At 32.4% G+C, this 9,758-nt stretch overlaps 1 long non-coding RNA gene and 1 pseudogene across 1 annotated transcript; one reads left to right on the top strand and one right to left on the bottom strand.

Moving 5' to 3' along the window:
• Nucleotides 1-4,351: 4,351 nt before the first annotated feature.
• LOC132177953 (L-type lectin-domain containing receptor kinase IX.1-like) overlaps nt 4,352-9,758 on the bottom strand; it is a 6,292-nt pseudogene continuing 885 nt past the window's right edge.
• On the top strand, nt 5,217-5,834 carry LOC132179316 (uncharacterized). The gene is made up of 2 exons (XR_009439907.1): nt 5,217-5,455; nt 5,628-5,834. It is a non-coding gene; the product is annotated as an uncharacterized LOC132179316 (long non-coding RNA).

Below are 9,758 nucleotides of genomic sequence, written 5' to 3'. Positions count from 1 at the left end.
AAAAATATATTTTATATGAAAAAATGTAAAAAATTTGTTTTATAGTGATTTTTTTATTTGAATAATAATAATAAAAAAAATAATTGATGTAGTATAAAAAGTAGAGATGTTGAGATTAATTTTGGAATAAAAAGATTTTTTTTTTTTTTTTTAATTGAGGGAGGGCATGTTACAGTACCAGCCAGGCCATTAGCAAACAATGCCATTGAAATGTCCATAGTCTAATCCCTTGTTGTGGGCCTTTTTTGGTCCCATTTCCAAGCCTTATTTGTCACGATAAGAGAGCTTCAATTCTGCGTGCATTTCATAGAGTACTGATTGGGAGAACGCGTCGTGCGTGGCACGCCCACGCACGACAGTGCAAATTATTTTTCTTTTTTTCTTTTTTTGTTAAAAAAAAAAATTTGCACGCGGCGTGCACTATATTACATTACCCCATTTCATAGGTTTTATATATATATTTTTTTAAAGCGGCTCATTATCTCTGGGCACGTGGCAATTTAAGTGCCTAACATGTAGCTATTATCTTTGCTGAAAAGTAGTTCATATTGAAATGTCCAGCTACAGAAATTCTAAAGTCATTATCCATTGGGTGACGGGGCCTTTTTATCGAATTTCCAAGTCTTCTGCTTCACGTCACGTTATCAAATATTGTATATATTTGATAAACTTTTTATTTATTTATTATTATGTTTTTTTTACAGAGGCACTTTTTCTGTGAGCCTATGGCATTTAACATGTAACTGCAATACCTCAAATAAGTAAGGAGTCGATATGAGGTAAGTAAGGAGTGGATCAGGCACTCTTCGTTGGCCATATGTTTTTTTTAGAGTGAGCCAATCTCGTTGTTATTTGAGATATTTTGTGGCTACCCAATCAATTAAAAAATAAAAATTGAGAGGTGGCTAATTACTTCCACTATGGCCATAAGGTAGATTGGCCATTCAGATATAGTGGAAGGGGCTGCCGAATAATTCCATGGCCGTTTGAAAGTGGTTCGGCCACCTCTCGGTCAACTAAAGATAGTCGCCAATATCTTTTTTGTTTAATTTTTAGTTTTTAAATTTTAAATTTTTATTTTTTAATTTATAAGAAAATGTTTCTGTTATTAAAAATTTTATAATTTTTTTAGTTGGTTGTTTAAATATGCACATAAAGTTGTACTTTTAGATACTTTTCAGTTAATTATTGATCCATAAACTTACAACTTAGAACATACAATAGGCAAACCAAAAACAAATTGATTCATTATTTAAGGAAAAAGATGTGAGTCGTACAGAGGTTAATACACCTTTAGATAGACCGTTAGAAATGGATCTTCATGATTCAGTGACTACTGAGCGACCATTTAAGTATCTAAGAATCTCCTCAAATTTTCTAAAATATGAGATTCTCAGATTTGTAACGCTGAGTCATTCATTACATCTAACGGTCCAAATAAATGTAGATGTTTGTGTTACTAAGGCAAGTGGGTTTGACATGTTGAAAACTAAAGTTACATGCTTCGATAACACAGAAACCTCTGCATTTATTTGAACCTTTAGATATAATTGAGGACTTAGATTTTAAAATATGAGAATCTTATATTTTATAAAATTTGATAGGATCCGAATCAAACAAATTGATGCTATCTTTTACGTATGTTTACACTAAATGATGCTAAAGTTAGGTCCTTTCTTTTACCCAAGGCAAAGATGATGTCCTTAACGTAAATGACGTTAATTGTAGAGAATTAATGATTGGTGTCAATAATTTGTCTATATTTTCTTTATATTCTCTTACAAATTCAATAGATGAATCATTAAATTTGTGAGGTCTACATAAATTTACAAATTTGATCGTTAATTTATAAAATGATATAGAAAAAATATTAACAAACTATTGATACCAATAATTTATTTCAATTGTTTTTGAAATCTGCGAGTTCTTGTTGAATTGTCAGACTGAATTTCAACCTACTACAAACGTTGAATTGTAAGAAAAGCTATATAAATTCATACTCAATTAATTTAAAAGAGTAGTCTAAATATAAATGCTTATTAACGTAAAAGTTTGATTACATACCTCTCACCCTCTCCAAAAAGAAGAAGAAGCGGCTAACAATTAATTTGAATTGTTGAAGGGTTGAAGTAAGAAAAAATTATGTAAGAAAATATACAAAATCTCAAATTATTGAATTGTTGAACGGCTTCTTATTATCTAAAGAGAGAGCTAACTTGGAAAACAATGTAAAATTTATATAGTTTGAAATTTACAACAAATAATAATTGAAAGAGGATAGGGTTGTGTGGAGTCCCAATAAATCTTAGGTTAAAATTATATCAAATAAAAAGAAAAAAAAAATAGAATTAAGCATCAACTTAGGTACATATGTATTTCTAATAGCATCAATGAAACAAACACCTGCACATGATCTAACGAAAAATATTGTTTTAATTAATTAATTAATTTTTTTTTTTTTTTGAAATCAATATATATTCAATCTGACAAATTGCAAGTCACTGTTAGCTTAGAGTCAGAAAATAAAAATAAAAATAAGGTGTGGACATGCGTTAAGTGTGTTTTTTTTAACTGGTCAACAAACCGCATTAAGCAAAAGTTTTGAAACATTAGTGAAACGACCCGTTTTGCATTGTTTTGGAACGATGCATTTTGTATTATCGTCTTCAACCTTTTTTCATCTTCTTCAAAGTTCATGACTTTGACCTAATTACAATGAGAGGAAAAGAAAAATGGTGTGAGTCGTGAATCCGGCTCTTATTGGAAAATATTTGCCTCATGATGAGCGGCTGAGAGTAGGCAACCAGAAAATTTGGACAAATTCTACCATGACCAAGGACAATTTTTAGGAAGTGAGGGGGGCATTTGACCCCTCTCAAACCTCTCCCTCCGCCCCTATATATATATAACCACACAAAATGTCTTTTTTGGTAGTGTTTAAATATTTTTACATAGCACGTGACAACACACATGTTTCTTAAGATTTTTTCCAACTTTATTTATACTATTAAAAAAGATATTTGTCTAATTCAAATATATATATATATCACATGCAAAGGAATCGATGACATTTTTATAGACTTAATTTGAAGTAACCCAATTTAAAAGAAATCTATACGGGACAATTTTGAGACCCCGTGGGCCATAGACTTTTGGTCTTAAATTTCTTGTCTCATGGATGACATCTTAGACTCTAGGTTTACTTATAGACTACCACATTTAAAATGATTAAATTAAAGGTCTTGGTGGCTGTTGAAAATCTATGCATTGAAGCTAAACTTTACATGCCATTAAGGATTTTCTGAAATGATGAAGTTAGTGCATTTAACTGTTAAAATAATTATATATTATTTAAAATTTTTAAAATAATATATAATCCAATTAATATTATTAAACAAGTACATTTTTTTTTTTTTAAATCGTAATTGTTGATACATCGATTTTAATTGTAACCATAAAATGAATATTATATAATCCAATTAATTTCCTATTTCCAACCTCTTTTTTTTTTTTTTTTTTTTTTTGCAAACTAAATATAACGGACACCGATCAATGCCTTGATAAACATATGTCAATTGGTCAGATGACAATAATAAATAATTTATCATTAAATAAGTACATTTTTGGTATACAAAATCAAATTATCATTGGCTTTGATCTACATGTTGGCAAATGGCAACGCAAATCCAGCCAAAATTGGGAAGATTTTGTAACATCGACTGTTAAAATAACAATTAAATCATTAGTTTTGGAATTTAAATGACCTAAATGATTTAACATGGTATTAAAATAAAAGTATTTTTATTAGTTACCTATTTTTTAACTTTTGCAATTCGCAAGTGTACTTTAGTTAAACATGCCTTTTTCATAATTTTAGGGCATTTAAAACGACATTTGTCAAAGTTTAGAAGGGCACTCATTACTTTTTTAGACCGCCACTTGTCATAATTCTAAAGTTTCCTGGTGAATGCTTTTCCTTTTGTGTAAAATATATGATGTTATTATGATTATGACGTTCAATCCATCAAAGGTTCACAATTTGGGACGATTGGTTGGGTTGCTGATACATGTATTGTACGAAATTCATATTTAGGGTAGAAAGCATATACACATGTATATTAGTTACACTCTAAAACATTTTGAGCATTTATTAAACTAAAATGAAAAATGAAACACAAAGAAGTGACAATGTAGGGTAAAAATTGAATACCTAATCAAACCATAAGAATTTAAAATTAACTGTACCTTGGACCAATTTAGCACGTATAAAAAAAGTGATGCAAATGGAGGAGCTGCAGCGTATGAGGCAGATAGTGAGGAATTTTTGTAAAGATTTGCTTGAATATGGATTCTATCTTCCCCCATAATCAGAAGCAGTATTAGACATAGAAAGTGATGACATTGAATGTCTATTCATTGTTGGAGCAAAAAGTTCTGGCCTTGGCATATTTGATGAAAGAATAGGCAATGGAGCCTCTAAATTGAGAACAAGAATTGTTTGCCTTATTGAAGGTCTAAGGTTTAGCTAGGGTGAGCGCACCAATGCCCTACAATCATCAAATGCTCCATTTGCTGCTCATCAAAATCTCCACCCAACCTTGGGTCAGTTGCTTCAAGTACTTTTCCTATTCCATAGAGCTCCCAAACACATTCCACCATGACTACTTGATCTTTAGGGGCATTGGGCCTGATTGGTTTTCTTCCACAAGCAACCCAAAGCGACAATTCCGAAATTATATACATCTGACTCCTTGCTAGCCCTACTAATTGTAAAACATTCAGGAGTCATGTAGCCCCTGATGCCTGCCAATACAATGGTCTGTGACCCTTTCACATGGTCCACAAGCTTAGCTAGCCCAAAATCCCCAAGTTTAGCATTAAAGTTTGAATCAAACATAATATTACTTGATTTTATATCCTGATGGACCACACATTGTTCCCATTCCTCATGCAAGAAAAGCAAGGCCGATCCCAATCCTTGAGCAACTTTGTGCCTCATTGCCCAAATCAATAAGCTTTCTTCAGTAAAAAGATGTGAATCTAAGCTTCCATTGGGCATGAACTCATAGACAAGCAGTGGCAGAGTCACGTTATGCTTTGGGGGTGCCGTGAGATTTAAAAATATATATATATATATATATATTCTCCTACTTTTACCCAAGTTATCAGCACCCTAAAAACCCAAGTTGCACACAGCTGCACAGCACCCCAAATTTTTATTTTTTTCCCCTCTCTCTCTCAGAGTCTCACATACGGTTGTTCCCCAAATTTTCTTTTCTTTTCTCCTCTTTCTCTCTGTCTCTCTTCACTCAAACGCAGCAGACGCTCCATAGCCTCCATCCACCATTCCATAATTTCCATAGCCTTCATCTCTTATTCTCTCCCTCTCTGAGCACTCTCCATAACTTTTGTTGCTTTTGGGTCCGGCGGGGTTCTTAGAAAAATCGAAATCAAGGTGAGTCACATCCCTAATTTCCTAAACTTTTGTAATCCTCTGTTTTTCCTCTGTTTACTTGATATTTCCTGTTGATTTTCGTTAATAAATTTGTGCAGTAGTCTGTCTGTCTGTCTGTCTGTATATATCATTATATTTACTGTTTATGCTAAAAGTCTCAAAATGTTTACAGTTCTGCTGCGTATTCACTTCAATTGAGAAGTTGAACTGAAATTAATTTAAAGACAGAGAAGAAGAAGGAAGAGTTTACACAGCCACAGATATGAATTTTTGATTTCCATCTGGGCTAGTTACCGCTGTTAGCACTGGCTGTTAGTTAAAATTCATATTGATATTGATTGAATAGATTGATTTATTTTAAAAAAATTATTGTCATCAATAGATTGATCTGAAAATATTTTTTCTTTTCTTAATTAGCTTGGTCTGTCTCAAATATGTACCATGCAAGATAACATGTGGGACTGACCAAAAATTCTCATCCTTTTTTCTTTCATGAAATCACAGTAGTAAAGAATAAGTAGCATTATATTATCCTACAAGAATACGGTATTTATAACAAGTGTTGAGATAACATTATCCTACAAGAACATAAAAAATAACAGTATTTCAGCTGTGGCTTGCAGTTGCCTCTTCTACACAGGTCAAATGTTTAGACAACATTATTATTAGCCTTGCAGTTGCTTTTCTGTCCATTACGGTGCATAATAGTTTCGTTAATAAATTCACTATTAATTTGAATGATTGAATAAACTTTAATATCCGCATAACAGTTTATTTTTGTTGTTGTTTAATGTTTATAAACTTTGATTATCTCTTACGGGGTTGTAATTTAACTTGAAAATTTAAATTATTTAATATTTATGAACTTTTATAGATATTTTTTTGTGATGCATATATTGTGTGAATTACCAAATTTTTTGGATGCCTCATAGGACGCAAAAAAAAAAAACTTTTTAGGATGCAAATATTTTATAGGACGCCAAAAAAAATTTAGTGGCACTCCCAATATGAATTGTCTGGTTCCACCACCGTAGACAAGTAAGAGTTCTCTTCTTTCATGACACCATCCAATGAGTTGCACCAAATTCCTATGTCTCAATCCACTAATAATTTTTACTTCATATGCATACTCCTTTATCCCCTGTTTAGACCCTTTTGATGCCCTCTTAACAGCAATGAAGGAATTTGAGTCCCTTAAAAATCCTTTGTAAACCCCACCAAATTCTCCTTGGCCTAACTTTTCTTCATCATTAAAATTATTCGTGGCATAAGCCAATTCATTAAATGAAAACCTCTTCGGCCCTGTTTCCCTTTGAAATTCGTCATCCATGTACCTATCAATGGCAAGATCCTCTGTGTCCCTCCTATTCCTCTTCCAAAAGCCAAATATAATTAAAGCAAACCCATCAAGAAAAATAGATCCACCAACACCCAACCCCACGGCTAATCCTAACCTCTTGTTTTTCCTTCAGTTAGGGGCCCGAATTCGGGCTTGGACTACCTGCCACTGTCGTATCTTCCAAACTTGAGTTAAAATCCCATGTGCGAATTGTATGCATTGCAGAAGTATTGCGGCTCAGAATCCAAAAGTTACCCATTCAGGTAAGTGATCTCTCAAATCAACAATATAAGAAAGAGATTGCCATACGGTAGCATTGTTTATGAGACCAGTGAAGAGAACACTCAAATTATGAGAACTTGAATTATAACTAATCCAAGCTTCATTAATTCTCCCTTCCATAATAGATATTCTACTCCCCTGCCATGACACATTAGCAACAGATAGCATGGATTTTATATCAATACCTACACGTTGGCCACGCGGATCATATTCATTTGAATAGATGTCAAACTCCACTGTGACAAAAGTATTTTCCGTCGAATTTAATGACTGGTAATCCCTGGGAAGACCCATAGCGCCACCTTTGGTGACAGGATTAGGAGTTGTTGATCCATTAGGAGCAAGAAAGAAGGCAATCCCATCTCCATAACTCGTGTTATTTTTCGAGTCAATGACAAAGGAAAAGTGGGTAGTGCAATCTGTAAGATTACGGGATGCCTTGTCCCACAGTTTCATGGGACTGAAATACGTGGCTCGACCTACAAGCGCTGATCTGACATGGTTGCCGGTGAGTTGGATGACTTAGCCTTCAACGAAAGCTCTCTCATCAGCTATATGGGTGTCATCCGAAGTGAAAGTAGTGAAGTTGAAGGATAAAGCACTAGTAAATGGACGTAGATAGAGAGGATTAGGGGCTTTGGAAATGAGAAACGTTTGTTTTTGAAGATGTAAAATGCCATGAGTATTGGAACTTGCAAGGGAGGTTGGGTCTGAGAACAAATTGCAGACTGCAAGAAGAGAAGTTAAATTTGTGTAACGGCAACCGACAAGCAAGTTCCCTTTCTTCCGGAATAAAAAAAAAAAAAAAACGCCAAGCTAGCTCTGCTCAAAAGTAATTCATATTGAAATGTCTTATTCAAAAATTCAAATCTAATCCCTTGCTGCAGGCCTTCTTTTGTCCCATTTCGAAGGGAGTTGTTGAACTACCCTTATAAAACTTCATTATTTTTATTTTATTTTTTATTTTCAGTTTTTAGTTTTTTTATTTATACTTCATACTTTTTCTTTTTTTTTTCAAATTTTTAAAGGTATTTTTATCTTATTTTGTAAGGTCATTTTTGTCATTTTTTTTTTTTTGTTAACCTTGAGGTGACATTGACAATTTTTTATAATTTAGAGCATTGACTCAATTAATAATTTGGGAGATACTAAGTATCGACAAAGGGTTATAGTTTTGGATTGGAACCCACAACAATTAGCTCTTCAAATTGCTAGTGATTTGTGCAATTAATGTAAGAGCATATATGAGACTCACCTGTCTACACAAATTTTGGTTTGTCCAAACACTCTAATAAAAATACGACATTTATGTAATTTTTCCACTACGTTTTAAAGAAACGACATTATGTGAATAGCTTAACGAGCTTTTTTGAGATAAGACTTCAATCTAACTACGCTTTAGCAAAACGACATCCACTTCACTCTATTTTTCGTCATTCTATAGGATAAGCTACTATCTAGTAATTTTTACTGTCGGCACATAATATCCCATTATAGTTGACGTTCCTTTAATGTAAATGACATTAGTTTAAAAAATTTTTAGTTGGTTGTTTAAATATGCACATAAAGTTGTACTTCTAGATACTTTTCAAGTTAATTCTTGATCCATAAACTTACAACTTAGAACAAACAATAGGCAAACCAAAAACAAATTGATTCATTATTTAAGGAAAAAGATGTGAGTCATATAGAGGTTAATACACCTTTAGATAGACCGTTAGAAATGGATCTTCTTGATTCAGTGACTACTGAGCGACCATTTAAATATCTAAGAATCTCTTCAAATTTTCTAAAATATGAGATTCTCAGATTTAAAACGCTGAGTCATTCATTACATCTAACGGTTAAAATAAATGCAGATGTTTGTGTTACCGAGGTAAGTGGGTTTGACATGTTGAAAACTAAAGTTACATGCCTCGATAACACAAAAACCTCTGCAATTATTTAAACCTTTAGATATAATGGAGGACTTAGATTTTAAAATATAAAAATCTTATATTTTATAAAATTTGATAGGATCCGAATCAAACAAATTGATGCTATCTTTTAGGTCTGTTTACACTAAATGATGCCAAAGTTAGGTCCTTCTTTTACCCAAGGCAAAGATGATATCCTTAATGTAAATAACGTTAATTGTAAAAAAATTATTGGTGTCAATAATTTATCTATATAATTTTTTTTTTATATTCTCTTACAAATTTAATAGATGAACTATTAAATTTCTAAGAGAATATAAAAAAAAAATATAAAAAGATTAATTTATAAAATGATATAGAAAAAATATTTACAAAATATTGATATCAATAATTTATTTCAATTGTTTTTGAAACCTGCGAGTCCTTGTTGAATTGTCAGTCTGAATTTCAACCTACTACAAACGTTGAATTGTCCTTGTCGCCAATGAGTTGGATGATTTGATCTTCAGCCAAACTGATGAAGTTGAAGGATAAAGCACTTGTAAAATGGGCGTAGTGGTGAGAAGAAATCGGTGACCATTAAGAGATAAAAGAGGATTGGAGGCTTTGGAAATGGGAAATATTGTTTGATTTTGAAGTTGTAACAAGACATGCATGATTGGAGAAATTGCATACTGTAATATGAAGTACTCTACGAGAAAAGCCAGTCAATATAACTAGCACCGAAAAGGCGACAACATTATAGACAGAAACAAAAAAAAAAAAA

Source organism: Corylus avellana, chromosome ca4 (genome assembly GCF_901000735.1).
Source record: "Corylus avellana chromosome ca4, CavTom2PMs-1.0".
Classification (NCBI taxonomy): Eukaryota; Viridiplantae; Streptophyta; class Magnoliopsida; order Fagales; family Betulaceae; genus Corylus; species Corylus avellana.
Note: the sequence above shows the minus strand (reverse complement) of the source record. Positions and strands in the feature narration are given on the sequence as shown.